This window comes from Spermophilus citellus, assembly GCF_964194105.1.
Source record: "Spermophilus citellus genome assembly, chromosome: 2".
In the NCBI taxonomy this organism is placed as follows: Eukaryota; Metazoa; Chordata; class Mammalia; order Rodentia; family Sciuridae; genus Spermophilus; species Spermophilus citellus.
The window spans coordinates 208,920,783-208,938,735 of record NC_138183.1 but is presented as its reverse complement, the minus strand read 5'-3'; the positions used below and the strand labels follow the sequence as shown (position 1 = coordinate 208,938,735).

At 42.4% G+C, this 17,953-nt stretch overlaps 1 pseudogene across 1 annotated transcript; it reads right to left on the bottom strand.

Annotated features, from left to right (window-relative positions):
- Positions 1–5,981: 5,981 nt before the first annotated feature.
- Positions 5,982–6,989, bottom strand: LOC308641773 (E3 ubiquitin-protein ligase RNF146-like; annotated as a pseudogene). The gene has a single exon. The product of its transcript is annotated as an E3 ubiquitin-protein ligase RNF146-like (transcript).
- Between the last annotated feature and the right edge of the window lie 10,964 nt (positions 6,990–17,953).

The following is a 17,953-nucleotide window of genomic DNA, read 5'->3' as shown; positions in this document are numbered from 1 at the left end:
TAAAAAAAAAAAAAATTTTCCAGGCCTGTACATCTTTTGTATAGAGCTCCCCAGTCTGAGTGTGGTCAAAGTTTGTTAAACAAGAAATAATAGCCAAGGCTTTTTAATTCTGCAAATAAGCAATGGATGCTTTAAATGGTTCTGCAGCATTCAAGAAACTAATTGCCTGGGTCTCAACAAAGCTGGATAATTCTTTAATAATTTCTGTCCTTTCTCTTAGAAAACCTAAATTGGCAACTCTACACTGTGCAGTGAATCTTAACATTGATTTAGGCTTATTACATTGTGGCTTTTTCTGGGAAGTTGATTGAGCCCCAGATAGAGAAGGGGAGGGAAAGGAAGAGATGGAGGGAAAGAATGAGAATAAATACAAGAATGAATCTACTGCCAGAGTGACTGGAGTTTTGTATAAAAACTCCACAGTAACATAGTGAAGAGTGCACGGCTGTTACTATTTCTAGAACTCTGGAGACCCGAGGATTTTTAAGTCTTGGCCCAGGAGTCTCCAGCCAGTCTGCCAGGCCTCGCTCTAACTCGATTTGATTGACCCACTCTCCTACTGTAAATGTGCATAAAATTAAAGACCACAGTGAAGCCGAGAGATAGATAAGCATCTCAGATGAAGGACATTCACCAGGACATAAACGAGTCAAGTCCGCTGTTGTCCACAAACTGTAGGAACAATCACACAACCTCTCCTGCTTGAAATGTAATTATTCATAAAGGAGAAGCATGGCGGCTGGGAAGGGAGATGAGCAAGAGGGGTGATTTTTTGCTGTGTGGCCTTGCCAGGAATGAAGGAAGTGGAGTCTAAACCACTCAGGCCTTGGACCTGAATTCCTAGGGAAGCCAGGTGTGGGGGATGGGAGGAAGGGCAGAAAGTGAGAGGTGGATTTAGGTTAGAATGGCCTCTAGGTGCAGCTGCAACCTGAGAGATTTTCGAAAGAAACTTTTCTCTCACTTAAATACAATTGCTAAAACCACTTTATCCAATGGGAAAAATTCATTTGTCTGCCTTGGAATTCATATGTCTCTGACCTTATTTGGATCCCATACTATACATTTCAAGGGAAGGACTGGCATGTCATCTAATATAGGAAGGAAAAGACCCACCCATGAAGCTTGGCTTTCAACATGGGAGGCGGGCTTGTGCACTCAAACCAATTGGTTTTACCTCCTGAAAGCCCAGTTTCATCATTATAAATTGAAATGGTAATACCTACTACTAAGGCACTATCATTTAGGGCTACTATGAAGACTGAATTTTATGATAGTTAAAAAATATAATTCATGACCTACATCAAAGAGTAGCTTATATACATAATTACATAGGATTAGGGTTAGGGTTAGGGTTATAGGTACTAACTGTCTACCCAGAAACCCAGGTAATTGCTATTCTCCTGTTGAGTTCTTAGTCCTGTTAACTTGCTTATACCCCTGGTTCTGAATTCTGGGCTTCTCCTTCTTTCTGGTTCTGACCTCACTTTGGCATTTGTGCTCACCACAAAGCCCCATCATTAATTCCTGGCCTCACACTGTGACTCTGCTTTTTGCTTTCAAGGCTTTGTTTAAGAGAACTCCGAAAAACAGAATAACAAATGTATTAGCCTTGGTGCTTGGTGCACTTTTCTTGGTGCTAAATATGCCATAAACTATTCTAAGAAGTTTCCTCAAAACAAACACTTAGCTAGATACTACTCTATCTCCATTTTGCAAATGAAGAAACTGAGTAACAGAGATATTGACTTGTCTAAGATCACATGGCAAAGCTAGGATTTAAACTCAAGCAGTTGCTCTCTAAAAGTTTTGTTTTGAAAGCTGAAGTTAAAACCAGAGCTAATCTGGAGTGGTTGGATAAAGGACATTAGCTGAGAGATTACTATATACCGTCTACTGAGTGAATATATGGTAGATATGCTTCCTATATGTGATATGAATGAGCATGTGAAGCAACTGATATGATTAATTTCATTTTCAGATGAGGAGATAGAAGCTGAGGGATGCTCAGTGACTTATGCCTGGTCCATATGACCACAGGGCTGTCTGCTTAACTGAATGGTGGCACTGTCTACAAATGCATGCATCACCTAATGGTTTCTTCAGAAAAGCACTACTGTTACCATCCAGAAATCAAATACTCATTTCAAAGTTAAAGAGCTTCACTCCAACCTGTAGTCATCCCCCTAGTTTGGCTTAAACAATTAGAAACTTCCTGGAAATCAGCTTTTGGGGTGCCAAGATTTTTAATTTTGTCTGCTCCTATTCTGTTGACTATAATCATGCATACCTCCAAATATGCCTACCTTTGAATATCCTTAGCTACCCATGACTGGACACCAACTCTGTCCCTAAAAGAAATTATATGAAATATGTAAAATGTAAATCTAATTTTAATAAAGTTTAAAATGAACATTCAACAGAGGTTTGTTAAAGTGTTCTTTGGTTTTGTTCCCATATGTTCCTTCTTTTACTTTCGATTTGCTTTATGTATTCTGTGTTGCCAAGTATAGAAAAAGGTTCAGCCATGACATTTTTGTTATAGATTATACCTTTCCTCCTTACAAATGTTGCTTTGTAGGGATAACCCATTATTTTTCCTACCCAATATCCATTTTTCTCTTCTACTGATAACACCTCAACTTCCTAAGGAGAAGCAGTTTCTTCTGCGAGCTCCATCCATGGAGTTTAGGTGGAATTGAGCATGAGGGGACCTGTGACCTGAGAGAACCAGGTGGTGCATTGGCCCTGTAAGTGGTTTACTTTAGACACAGATCCAGTTTAGGATCACTAGAGAGACAAGTGCAGAATTACAAAGAACAATCTCCAATTGCCTACATGACACCTTTACTTGGGTAGCTGATGGGCATCTTGAACAAAATATTGCTAAAATATAAGAGCAAAGTCAATAGTTTTGATACTGTTATTTCTTTTCTCCTCTTCATTTTGCTTTTCCTTTAGGGTTAAGTAATGCCCCACAGTCAGTCCTCGCCCAGCCTACTCCAAACAATAAATGGCACAACACCATTGCAGGTGCTGAGACGCAGGGTTTAGGAGAGATCCTGGATTACTCTCTTTCCTTCAGCCCTCAGCAAATACTCCCTCCAGGGCAGATTCCAGCCTGTCCAGTCTCCATCTCCACCTGGGCCACCATGTCAAAGCCATCACCACTGAAACAGCCCCTTACCTGGATCCTCACCCCCTACAGTCCACCTTCTGCACAGCCTTCCTTATTAGGGATTTTGTTAACTAGCTGCTGCATGATCTTTTAAAATGTAACTATTTCATGTCGCCTCCCTTCTTAAAGCTTCTCAATGGCCTCCTGTCATCCTTGAATAAAATCAAAAGGTTTCCAAGCCTTTGAAACATTGTTCAAGAAAGTTTAGAAGAAAGTTCAACTTAAATTTATTTTACCCCATCTTAAGTTTTTATAGGTTATCTCCATTTTTTATGTATAACAATAAATATATTTTGCATTGCCTAATTATGCTATTTTGGTTTTAGTTTTAACAGTTCCTGGCTGATTTGTTTTTTCTTTTCTGCTTTTCCTACTCTTTGTTTTTCTAGTCTTTTCCTGTATTGTTTTGGTATTTTTTATGTTTCTGTTCCTCCTTCCTCCATGACCTTTGATTTGGTGGTTCTCTGACCTCTTTTTTATTCTCTTGGCGGTCATCTTTATAATGTTATTTTACATATGTAAATTCTATTGCTTAATGTATCCAACTTAAAAAAAAAAAATGAAGCCTTATCTGATTGACCCACCATATGGGAAATGAAACTTCTGAGGTCATATTTCTTTTTCTGATCCATCTCTCTCTGACTCCTAATTTGAGGTGGTCCGTTTTTGAGGGTTTTGCTTCTAACATTCTGTTTCCAGAATTAAACCAATCATGGAAAACATAAAGACAACTAGGAACTAGATTTGAGACATAGAGACAGAATAATCAGCTTTCAGCTCTGACACTAATTTGAGCTTAACTCAAATGGGGTCAACCTAGTTCCTTTTTGCCCCCTAACTTATTTGGCCCAATCAAGGTAGACTCACCAATTCAAGAATGGATGGGTATGTTGTGTAATAAGACCCGAATCCCAGTCCTGCACGGCCATGGGGTGTCCTTATGTTGACGGTGGAAGGGAGTGCTGTGCTCTCTATATTCACTCATGACTGAGCCTTATGTAAGCCACCAATCCCAAACATTTCCATTGTGATGCCAGGTGGAAAAAGAGAAGGTCTATAGGATGTGTTTGTAGGAAATCTTATTTTCTTAAATTATTATTACAAATTCAAAAATTTTAAATAAAGTGTTATTTGTATTTTCTATTTCTTCTTATGTCAGTTTATGTATGTGGTGTTTCTCAAGGAATTTGAGTTCTTTGAGAACTCTATGCTATTTTCATTATCATAAGATTGTTCTTGATATAAACTTTTATCCTCTTCTAATGTCTGTAGGATCAGCACCAATATTCCTTCTCTCATTACTAATATTATTAATTTGTATTTTTTGTTGGTCAGTCTTTCCAGGGTTTATCAGTTTTGTTAATCTTTTTCTAGAACCAACTTTTTGCTTTGTCATTTCACTATTATTTGTGATGTCACCGATTTCTGCTTTAATTTTTATTATACTCTTCCATTTTCTTTTAATTTATTTCATCTTTTTAGCTTAGATTTTTGAACCCTCTTTTTTTCCTACTGTATTGCATGCAAAGCCATAAATCTTCCCTAAGCACTGCTTTAGCTGCACTCTGCAGATTTTAGTATGTCATAGTTTTATAATCATCCAGCTTAAATTGTTTTAAAAATTTCCTTTGTGATATCTTACTTGACTTATGGTTTACTTAGAAGTGACCTAATTTCCAAATATTCAAGGATTTCCTATCTTATTGCTGTTGGATTCTAAAATATTACTATAGAGTCATAAAAAAATACTCTATTACATTGCATTCTTTTAAGATTTATTAACATTTATTTTATGGCCCAGAATATCTGTCTTGGTTGAAGTTCCATGTACATTTGGAAAAAAAAAAAAGTATAGTGATATATACTTTAGTGATGGGTTATGGTCTCCTATATGTTAGATCAAGTTAGATTAAGAATGTCTAAATCCTTACTTTTTCCACTTGTTACATCATCTACTAAGAGAAGAGTCTTTAAAATAAAATCTCTAAAGACAAAGGCTTTGTCTATTTTTCTCTTTAGTTCTACAAGGGTTGGTTTCACATATTCCAAAGCAACCTCATTTGGCATTATTATCCTCAGGTAGGATTATTACTTCTGATGAATTGATCATTTTTTAAAAAAAAATAAACTCTAGTATCTATTAAATTATAAAATTTTAATCAAAAAGAAAAATGCAGACCAAGTGAAACTTCAAACTGCAAAGACTGGACAGCAGAGTATATAAGAACACCATAAAATGGGTTCCAAAATTTCTGACACACAAGTTGCTAGCAGGTTTTTTTTTTTTTTTAACAATTCCATTTCAATAACTTTACTATAAAATAGTTATTATCCATCTCTTTTTAAATCCGAAATTCTCATCTATTTCCACATTAAATTAAGCTTCCTGCTCATAATATATATATCAAACATCTCACAGGTGCCAAATTTTAATAATGGTTTCATGCCAATCCATGCAGAAAAATAAGATCATGCAAGAGTCAGATGAGGACAACAAATGCACAGATGATATATGCACGCTGGCCAAAAGTATTCAAGATATTTAAAATTTTAAAACTATAAAGAAAGATCAAGAAAATGGATCATTACTAAACAGCTCTCAACAATCAACAACCAAGTTCCTTGCATTAAATACATTTCTGAGCAGAGACATGTTAGACATTTAAATTCCAGCTATTCTTACCCTTCTCACCACAACTCCTGAAATGCACAACTAGGGATGAGTATAATATTGTGTGGGGAGAGATTTCCAGATAACCATTTCAACCCTGAACAAGACTTTTTAAATTTGAACTTTAGATACTCTTCACTGTCCATCAGGCCTTCTAGATCTGACAATGACCCTCACTCTTCCAGCCCCTGCTACTAATGGACCATCTGCTATTTGATCTGCTACTGTCTGGTTTGCATTAGGAACCAAAAGTCTCTGTTGGGTCAAGGAGTTCTGTGCAACCAACGCAGAGACGTCTTCACTATGGCTACAGCATCTGATCTGATTTCTTCAGTGGAAGTGTTGGGTACTCTCCTGAAGATGGTGAGACTCCTTCCCCCATGACTCCTTTCAGCTATGCTGTCTCCATCAAGTTGTAAATGAGCAAAAGAGTCTTCCAGATAAGTGCCTGCCCAGGGGATGGGGCTGCAGGGCCAGTTAACTGGCCATTGACTGATGTTGAGACCCTTGCAGAAGACTCTGGAGGCTGAACAGAAGCTCCACTCAGTGCGACAAGCTGTCGGCTCCATTGGCAGAGCTGTCCCCTCAAGGTTTACAGTACTAGTGTCACGGTCCTGCCTAAATCCAGCTACTACCATCTTTGGTATATCTATTATATCTTGTTTAATTTTCCTGTGATACCCATGTTTATTTCTCCTATACTGAACCATATTTTGAAGATAAGCAACATAGAGAACCCTAGCAATTTACATTTTATTTTTATCTTTGGAAGAAGTATCTTCCAGCTCTCGGCTAATCCAGTCATCATTACTGCCCCCCCCCATTTCTCCCTTCATAATATCATGCATATTCACCGTTTCCTCTACTTGCTGCCTTGAGTTCTTTTGGTGACAACAAAGTTGACTGGTCAAGGGAATCCTCAGGAATTTCTTGTGGACAAAGGGCACATTGCTTTCCAAGCCACAAAGCGTCCTTTTCACACAGATTGCAAAAAATATGCTTACAAGGCAGACGGACTGGGCGAACTCACGTTTGCAGACAAATGGCACCTTCAGGAACAGTTGAGAAGGTGGAGCGTTAGAACAGGACTCTTTTGATTGTAGAAAACATGTTTATGGAATGATCGTCTTCACCACAGCCCATCGTTTCTATTACAGAACTCACAGATGCCTGCCACAAAAATAAAACTTCATCTTCAGCAGTCAGCCAGCTTGTAGCATCTTCTCTTCCACGGCTGGTTCATTCTTTGTAAAAGATTGTTCCTAATGCAGCCTGTTTCACAAATTCCTTTAGTCAACCGGGCAAGAAGAAAGTCTCAGCACCTTTCATTGCTAACACTTGTCCCCTGCAAGCCCTCTGCCCCAGCTCCCCACTCTCTGGCCACAGCCATGGCCACCTTGCAGTCTTTTCTGAATTGATCCTTTTATCATCATGAAGTATCCCCCTTTACCTCTGATGCCACTCCTATCCAGAAGTCTATTTTATCTGTTATTAGTGTAGCTGACATTCAGAAGGACTTTCTCATACCTGTTCTTTGTACAGTGCATCTTTTCCCACCCTTGGACTTTCAATCTACCTAAGTTTTATTTAAAGCAGATTACTATAAAGTTATACCAAAATGATAAATGTCCAGCTGGAGAGATGGAACATTGCCAGCATCCCAGAAGCTTCCCCACATGGCCCTGGGCTGTCACCACTCCTGAACAGAACTGCTAACCTGACTTCTGAGACCTAAAACAGCTTTGTGCTTTTGAAGTTTTTGTAAGTGAAACTGCAGCTTAGACACCTCGATCTCAGTTGTCCAATGTCACATTCATGAGATTCATTCATGTTATCATGTGTTATAGTTAATTTATGTGTATATAGCTGCATCTATTGGATGCTACAAATAATACCACAACATCGTGTCAGCGGTCCTGTTGATATACTTTTGGGTTGCTTCCAGATTTTTGACTATTGTGAAGAATGCCACCACAACAAATTTCCACATACTTTTAGTGTGGAAAATAGCTGCACTTCTACAGGGTATCAGCGAAGTTCTTTCTGAAGCCTTGTAAATATCTTTCTTTTAGCATGTGAACCTGCATTTTGGAATGATATTGCCAGGGTTTCTGGGAGATGCTTTTTATTTCCCCATGCCTGTGGAGAAAGTGCGAGGATTCCACATCACACACATGGTAGCCGAAGTTCAGACAGCAAGGGGTCCCCATTAGCCCTCTCATCTTCACATTCTCCAGATACAGCCACAGCAGTATGGGAATTTCTGGAAGGCAAACCCAGTTTCCTTGGTGCTGGTTTCCTAAGGCTCACAGGCTCATATAAGGCGCTAATGGTGGCTGGTCTTGAACTGTGTGGATCCAGGGATCACAGAACTGCTGCCTAGATGTAGCATTCTCCAGACCTGCCTGGCCACCTTCCAGAGTTCTGACGGTTTTGCTTCTGCTTCTGTACTAGGCTGGGTTTTAAAATTCACAGGAAGCACTCTCTTACGGGCTCCCTGTTTTCAGTTGCTGGGCTCTCTCCCTCACCCCTTCCTACTCCATGAACCTATTTCAGTGCCAAGAAAAGGGAAGTGTGAAAATCCTGCCCAGCTGGAGTTTCTCTAACTACATATATCAGATGTCATTAGGTGGGGAAATGAGCCCTTGGAGGCCTACAAGTCTGTAGAAAATTCCTCGTCTAGCATTCGAGTCTCTCCACCATGGACTCCTGTGTAATTCCCAACACCATTTCCCATTGGTCCCAATGTGTCCTTTTCTGTCAGAGACAGGCTGTTTCCCACCCACCAAAGACACACCCCCACCTTCTCTTGTCTCTTCAATCTCCCTTCATACGTCCTTTTTTTTAAAATTAATTAATTTATTTTTTTAAATATTTATTTTTTAGTTATTGGCGGACACAACATCTTTGTTTGTATGTGGTGTTGAGGATAGAACCCGGGCCGCACGCATGCCAGGCGAGAGCGCTACCGCTTGAGCCACATCCCCAGCCCCCTTCATACGTCCTTCCCCGAATGGCTTTGCACAGCCTTCCGCTTACCTGTTTAAATATTTCACCTGGATCATACACAGGTGAACTGGAAAATGAGGGGCTCCTTGTTAAAGATCAAAGATGGTGACAAGAGAGCATTAGCCCTAAGACAGGGCCCTGTGTCACTGCACAGCTTGTCCACAAAGCCAGCCACATACTGAGAGACCACTTCAGGAAGAGGAAATGGAGAGGAAACACCAAGCATCTGCCTGTCTCAAGGGAGATTTAGACAATCAGCAGAGATTGGGATCAAATTAGTGACAAGTAAATAGGAAACTCAGCGAATATCAACATCAAAATAAGACAACTATTACTTTTAGGGAAAAAAAGAAGGAATTGGGCAGAAAAATAAAAAGAAAAGTAATTGTTTATTTTCACGGCTCAGCTGTGAATACTGTTTGCATAGTATATTAGTCAGAGTTCTCCAGGGAAACAGAGCTAGTTGGATGCGTATAGAGAAAAAGATTTATTTTGAGGACTTGGCTCACAAACCAGTAGGGGTTGGCAAGTCTAAAATCTGCAGGATAACCCAGCAGGTTGGAGACCTAGAGAAGACTGTGTTGAAGCTCAAGTCTGAAAACAGTCTGGAGGCAGAATTCCCCACTTCTTAGGGAGGTCTGGCTTTTTCTTGTCAGGCCTTCAACTGATTGGATGAGGCCCACCCACACACTTTATGGAGAGTAATGTACCTGGCTCAAAGCCTACTGATTTGAATGTTATTCTCATGTAAACAATGCCTTCATAGTGACAGCTAGACTGGCATTTGACCAAATACCTGGGTACCATAGCCTAGACACAGGTTGACATATGAGGTTAATCATCACACATAATCATTTAAATTTAAACAACAATATTGATGTAACAAAAGTTATGACAAATCATATTGGTAGGATGTGGAAGATGTAAGGGAGAAAAAAAGCTGAAACTCCTCCTCCACACAGTGCAGGGAAATCAGGAATGTAGCAAAGCCGACAAACCAAGGGGAGGAAAGCAGCCATGGTTTTGGAGAAAGAGAAGTCGATACAAAGGTGACCGGCTGAAAGGCAAGAGGTTTGCCTCTGCAGGAGGGACGGGGTAGGAGGGTGTTGGAAAATGCTGTTGGACATAAGGCATCAGACAGATATATTTGGATGTTTTTAATGTATGCTTGTATAATTCTGACTTAAAAATATAAACACTTTAAGAAAGGGAAGAGAAGAGAAGGAAACATCTATAGGAGAAAAACATACGTTATAAAACAGTGAAAGCCAACTGAGCGCCAATGTGGAATGAGGTCCATATCTAAGGTCTACCGAGCACTGACTGTGAGCAGGGGCAGGCTCCCACAGGAGACCACCAGGAGAGTAAGGATGCACACAGAGAACACCGCGAAAGGCGCAGGCAGATGCCTTCCTGTAGCGCTCACTTCCCATGAATTTCAGAAACTTTCTGAGGGCCTGTTCAGATCTCCCCTCATCCTTAAAGTGTTTCTGCACCTTCCCAGAGAGCTGCTCGATGCTCCTTCTGAATACCCACAGCATCTGACACGCACCCAGTGGATCCTTCATTAAGCAAACCGTCTTTCCTTTCCCAAGTGTGATGGGGTCAGGACTGCCCGACATCAACAGTGACTACGCGCTGAGCATCTCCTCTGGGTCAGTGTCCTGCATACACACCCCTTTAATCTAACAGTTCTCTGCTTTATGGATAAGGAACTTGAGACCAAGAGACTTGAGGGGACTTGCTGGCTCTTAATGACAAAAGTAAAATTCAGAGTCAAATCTTCCTAATTCCCAAGCCTGTGCTTTCACCTCTAGGCCACACAGTCTCTCACTACCTCAAACTTCCCGTTTTGTTACAGGTGCTTCGAGTAATATCAAGCACATGGTAGGGATGCAGAAACTGGTGGCGGAGGAGAAGAGGGAGCAAGGACACAGCCCAGGATTGGCAAGGCATCTTGCTACCCCCACCCCCCTTGCAGAAGCACAAGGAGCTTCTTGTAGCAGAGCCAAGCTGTCATGGGGACAAAACATAGCTCTTTTGACCCCACACATGCTTCTGATGGCAGATCACTGTGTGTAAACAGATGTCAGGTTTAAATCAATCTTGCTTCCTGACACCTTATTTTAAAACAGTAATTATGGGCTCATTTTTTACTATGCTGTCCTAGGTAAATTATCTGTCTCCACCCTCCTCTCCAAGTTTTAACTTTTTAGTATCAATTACCTATTCCCCCCAAAGGCACTCACAGCAGGGAACACAGCCGATGAGGCCACCACAAAGAGAAAGCCTCTGTAGCAGTCGGGGAAGAGCAGAGTAGTGAGGCGGTACCAGTCCTGCAGCAGAGCAGGAGGACGTGGAAAACAGAGGTCATCACCAGCACAGAGACAGGCCAGCTGGTCACTGAGGGAACAAGGACTAGCAGGACTCAACACAGAACCCCCAGGCTGGGTCAGATGCAGTGACCAGGGCAATTCCAGTTGGAAGAGGCATGAAACCACGAGTGGTTGCTCAGTAATGCTCTGGTCCCTGAGGACTTACAGATTCAGGACCTGACAGTACCGCTTCTTCAGTATCTCCCTTAGTCAGTTTGTGCTGCTATAACAAAATACCTGAGACTGGGAAGTTTATAAAGATAAGAAATATGTTTCTCATGGTTCTAGAGACTGAGAAAACCAAGCTCAGGGTTCTGGCATTCAGTGTCTGATGAGGGCTGCTGTGCTCTGCCTCAAAGATGGTATCTTCTTGCTCTGTCCTTTGGAGGGGACAGATGCTGTGTCCTCATAAGACAGAAGGAGAATGAATAAGGGGTCACTGCATTTAACCCAGAGCTCTTTTATAAGGGTTCAATCCCATATTTGAGGCTTAATCACCTCCCAAAGGCCATACCTCTTAATACTGCCACGGTGGGGATTAGGTCAAATGTGAATTTTGGAGAAGACACTATTGGTGGCCCATGACTTAGACAGAGATAATGATAATGACCCTCATCCTCCTTCTCTTCCTACCACCAGCAGGTGACCACCACAGAAGGGGTTCTTTTTCTCTCTTAGGAGAGTGCAAGGATTTCCAATTCATATCTGAATTTGGATCTCAGTTCTTATTAGTTGTCACAGGCTGTTTACAAACTCTCTGAACTATGGTAGATTGAACCATGAGTCCTAACGGGCTGTGTTTTAACACAATGCTGTGTGACTTCACTCAATTGCTTAACATTTCTGAGCTTCAGTTTCTTCAGCTGTAAAACTGATATATTAAGGGTACCTATGTCATGGGGACACACTGTGAGCAATAAACGCCAGAATGTAAATCTCTTACCATAATTGCTATCACTAATCACAAAATAATGATTTTCATTCTTTAGGATTTTGATGACTATTTAATTAGACAAGGATAAATTTGAAGCACCTAGATTGAAAGCTGTTAGTTCCTTTTCCTTTATCGAGGCGGATTAGTGTATAATCATGGATTTGAGATCTCCTTTGAGCTCTATTGGTTAGATGGGCAGTCCCAGTGGAGAGGAGGGGCACCTGACCTTGGCCATCAGTGTTTTATCCTTGGCAAAGAGGCCAAAACTGAGGCAAGGGAACATAGCAGGCAGAAATGTGATGGGACAGAGTAACTAACCATCAGGAACATAAGACAGATTCAAGTGAGACCAAAGGCACATGCCCATCCTGAAGACTAACATCACAGGAAACGGAGATGGTTAACAGCTGGACCAGAATCACGTCAGGATGTTCCATCTCTTTCCTTTGCTTCAGTGATTTCCAAAGAGGCTCCTGCAATTCCACTTCTACCTTTCCAAGTCCCACCCATCCAGAGTGCAGGGAAAGAAGGGCTCCTGCTACACTAGACTAAGCTAGGAGACGAGCAGGTCCCTGGAGAGGCAGCCTCTCCTCTCACCTCTGTCTGGCCCTGGGCATCGACATCACTTAGATGCTAACACTGGCACTGCTGGTCTTAGTTCTGAACTAGACCCCTCTTCCCCATTTACTCTGCCTTACTCCCCCCTTCCCAGCATGACCTGGATGCCTGCTCCATTTTCCGTCCTGCCTCATATCCTAGATTGGGCCTCGACACTGGTTCCAGGGCTACAAACTTTGCTTCCCCAACCTAGACCATTTCTTAGACCCCCTCCCTCCGGGCTGCAAGCTGCCTTGGGTAGAAAGCCCTCTCGGTCCCCCAAGGTTCTGCATCCTCTTCTCAGTATCACTGGGGGGTCTCACAATCTCTAGTTCCAAGAGTGAGCCCTCCCTACACATTGGATGCATCCTGAACTCTTGGTTGCCTCTGGGCAATGGAAGACACTACTCTCTTCTTCTCCTCAGAGCAGCATATCCCTTCTCCGTGGTCCTACTTTAGATGTTTGCTTTGTTTGGTGGTGAGAATAGCCTTGAGATTAGAAAAAATGGAAAAAAAATGACTGTGGAAATCCAAAGAAACTAAAAGTGGGAGTGAGCACAGGAGGACTCATCCAGGGACCTCTGAGCAGGAAGGGCCTCTAGGGTCCATCTATCTTTTTGCCTCATTGTACAGACAGGGTTGGTGGTCATTTGACCCATGTCCCAGAGTGCAGTGGACATAGCTAGGTCTAGAACTCAGAACCTGCCCTTCCTGGTCCTCTTCTTATTCCATCACATGTGTCCATTTTTAACCTGCGAATTTTAGCCAAAGAGACATTCATTGGCCTCTAATTGCAAACCAGTATTCCCCAAGAGTATGGATGACACATTTCAGGAATCTGCACTTGTTTATAGATCATACTCCATACCAACCCAGTTCTAGCCACTCCTCCTCATGGATCCATCTCTCATTGTCTATTTGCATGGCCCTTTGAACTTGGAATCCCCTTCCTTCTCCCTCCAGCACTCTGCAGTGGTCTGGATGAGACTGGGACTCAAACCTCCAACCTGGACCATTGACAAGCCTCCAATCTGGGCCTGCCTGCTCCCTCAGGAGGGAGACATTGCAATGCCCTCTAAGATATTTACAAGTACCTTCCCAACAGCCTGGAGGCCTTAGGACTATAAGAAGGCTAATAGCAGTAGCAGTGACCTGAGCTGGAAGAAGGGACAGTGCCCAGGACCACACTTAATTTCAATGTTCAGCCATTGAGGTATGGCTGGGTGACTTTCCTTTTATTTTTCTGTTCCTTACTCTCTTCAAGTATCTCTAAACAACAGAACTTGTGTCCTGCTTAATGAATCTTCAGTATAGACTCCTGGGACTCATTCTAGACCTGCCAATTCAGAATCTCTGAATATGAATTTTTTTAAGTCTATCGAGTTGAAAAACCACATATTCCACACCCCAATGACTGAAGTCTGTAGTATGAGGAGTTAGTCTTGAGAGATCCCTTTAAAAGCCAATTTAAGATAGGCTTAGTTGCCCACACCTATAATCTCAGCAACCTGGGAGGCTGCGGCTGGAGGATCATGAGTTCCAGCTCAGCCTGTGCAACTTAGTGAGACTCTGTCTCAAAATTAAAAATAAAAAGGACTGAAAATGAGTATCAGTAGTGGAGCACCCCTGGCTTTGCAGCCTGCCCATCCCTGGGTTCAATCACCAGTACTGCAAAATAATAACAACGCTGACGATGATGGACGATGGTGATGATGATGTTATGTGTCATCACTCCTGTGCTCCAAACCTCTCTCCAGTGACTTTCCAGAGCCAAAGCCCAAGTCTCCAGGATTTTTTCAGCTGCTTGTTCTGTTCTCACCTCCCTCTCCCTTTCTCTCTGTCATTCTGTTCCAGCACACTGTCCCCTCTGCTGTTCCCTGCCCCTTAGAACACTCTCAAAATGGGGTTAGTAGCTGCTGATTTCCTCCGCCTATAGCACTCTTCCTCCACAGAGCTCCAGGGCCTCCACCCTCATCCTGACTTCTTTTCAAATGCCACTGAGTCCTTCAGGTCTTCCATGACCAAAGTATGCAAAACAGCCGCCCCTTCCCCTGCCATTCTACCCCTAGGTTCCTGTTAACCCTTCTACTGCTTTATATCTGTCCACAGAGCAGAGTTTGTCCTAAGCTCTTCTTAGACTCCTTTTTCTAAATAAAGGAAAAAAAAAATAACTACTTTGTCTTACTGTCTATTAATTATCTTATACCCTTTAGAATTACTCCATATCAAATCCTGGAATTTGGAAATTCCCCTTTCTGTTCACACCCTGCCATCTGTCCAGTAATGATGCCGGTTACCATGGGGATGCTTCCTGTTCCCACGCTCCGGTCTTCCCTCCTGGCTGGACTGAGCTGCCTGGCTGACACTCTCATGGAATGCTGCTCCCTCATGCTCCCTGTCCCCGTTTGCTTCCTGCTATGCTCGTGGCTGTGTGAAGGCCAGCAGGAACAGCACCCACTAGTTCTCCCATTGCAAATAGTCTCATGGAGTTTGGGGTGTGAAATTGTCTAGCACTACTTGACTCCTCTCCATAAGTCAATGGTTTTAGTCAGCTTTTTTTGCTGCTGTGACTAAAGGATCTGACCAGAACAACTATTAGAGGAGGAAAAGTTTATTTGAGGACTCACGGTTTCAGGTCTTAGTCCATAAGAAAGCTGGCTCCACTTCTCGGGGCTCGAGATGAGGCTGAACCTCATGGTGGAAGAGTGTGGCAGAGGCAAGCAGCTCACATAAATGATCAAGGAGCAGAGAAAGAGTCTCTACTCTCCAGATACAAAATATGTACCCCAAAGCCACACCCCAATTCCCACCTTCTTCAGCTACACCTCACCACTTCAGTTACCACTCAATTAACCCCTCAAAGGGGATTAATTCACTGATTGGGTTAAGATTCTCACAACCCAATCATTTCTCCCTTGAGCCTTCTTGCATTGTCTCGCATCCAAACCATAACATCAGTATAGCATCCTTTTCTCATGTTGGGCCGGTGGCCTGTAAATTGGAATCTGTTATAATAAGACATTTCATTGAATGACCTCACTACCTTTGTCACAACTGAGACTTGCCTGAACTTTTGACAACTAACTTGTTTTAACAGTGAGAGACTATTAAGCAGTTCATAAGTTTGGACAAAGAACTCAATAAAATCATTCTGCATATATAGTTATTTGTAAATTGTGTGCCATCTATACATCTTTTACATCAATAAAACATAATAAATGTTTTGCAAAATGAATCTCCCATGAAGTGAGAGCTGCTTTGCAGGGGTCCATGGCGAGATGAGATGTCCAGGACTTGAACAAACATGGGTTCCATATACTTAGGGGACAGCAGAATAAATGTTCCCACTGATACCCTGAGAGGGAAGGTGGCCCAGAGCCAGGCTTCTCTACCCAGCAGCGAGAAGGCCATTATCACCTCATAAAGCCTTGCCTCTCTTGAAACCATGGTCTGAATGTAGTACTCTGACAGATGAATCCAGTCCTCCTCCCTCATGTTTCTAGACACAAATAAGAGCAAGCTGCTAAAATCCCTCTGAGAGAGTCAGGTAATTGATCCCTGCTCTGGGAACCATTTTCTTTTCCCCACCCCCACAATGTTGCCATGGCCCAGGGTTTTCCTCTCAAGGCTACCTTGATGCCTGGAAGTGGGAGACACAGTGGTCTCTGTTGTTCTTCCTTAGCATAAAAAGCTTCTGGTGGAATGAATGGGGCAAGCTGCAAAGCCAAGGCATCTCCTTGAGATTTTGCTTCAATTCAATTCTGCCTTCAGAAAAGGCTAGTCTAAAGCTTTGGCAGATCCCAATGTGTTTGGACATCAGGGCAAATACCGATATGCACCAAAAAGCCTCTTCTTCCTGTCTTCTGTCACATCTCTATAATTTATCTGGGAGAGCTGCTGCTATATCAGGTCCTTACTTGAGCCTGAAAGAGCCAGAAGAGTGTGTGGGTCCAGCTTCACTCTGGGATAGCTATCCATCATGTGGTCTGGCATTACAGGCTCCTGGAAGAGCATATGTTTCTAACTATGTAAACATGTGCCTGTTGGCAGTCTCTCCTTATATGACCCCAGTGAGGTTACTAATGGCTTACCAACAACTCGACTTCTGAGAACACCTCTTTCCCCAAATACTTACTCAGTCTGTGACTGCCTCTGCCCAGTAACTTGCAACTATCAATCTTTGGCTCCCTCCTTGTGGAAGAATAGATTAGTCTCACTTCCCATGCCACACATTTTAAAGGAGCCCTATGGCTCTTCTAAACGTTTTGATTGACAGTTAAGATAGCATATGGTTTGCACACTGTGCCTAAGCTTTATTACATGCATATTTTTCTGGAAAACTCAAAACCTCACATGTAAGGGTCTAGAGAGCTTTTCTGCTGGTTTTACATACAAGTGAGGAGGAAAAGTGAGATGCACAAGTCAAGATCCCATCAGGAGTCCAAGCAAGAACATCTTGCCTGGTATGAGGACTGTGGTTCTTCCTACTTCACCCACTATGGCCTCAACATCAGACCCCTGAATCACTACTGTCATCTTGCTCTGCTCATCACCCAGTCTTGCCACCTCTAGTTTACCCTTCATATAGCTGCCAGAATCCTGCTCATAACTTTGCTCAACAATGTTATTGGCAAGGGTGTCCTTCCTCAAGTTAAAAACAACAACAACAACAACAAGTTAGATTAGTGTAATGCCTTAACATTCTACCCATACCTGTATAGTGGAGCGGGTTGGGGGAATGAATCAGGCCTCCTAGGTCAGTATGCTTGAGAGATAGCCTCAAGGGACATTTAGAAAATGGGCAGGTTAGGCCCAGCTTTGGACATGTGAGTAGTAGCAAGTGTGTCTGTAGCCTTGAGAACAGTGCAGGTGTGTGTAGAAAGGGGCTCTCCACTATGGCTCCAGACTCAACAGAGACGTCCAGAATCTCTGCTGTTCTCTCAAGCTCTCACTAAATTATATATGAATTGTGGCCCCATAGACACGGTATCTTGGTGCAAGACACAATCTTGTTGGTGGCTTCCTCTAAAAGAGTCCAAACTCCTGGTAAGGCCCTCTTAGCCCATTCTATCTACTTGTTTCTCCTTTCATATGCCCTCTGCTCTAGTCAATCCAAATTCCATGGCCTCCCCACCTCTCTAGTGCTTTCTTCCATCACACCTAGCTCAAATTGTTCTGATACATACATGTGC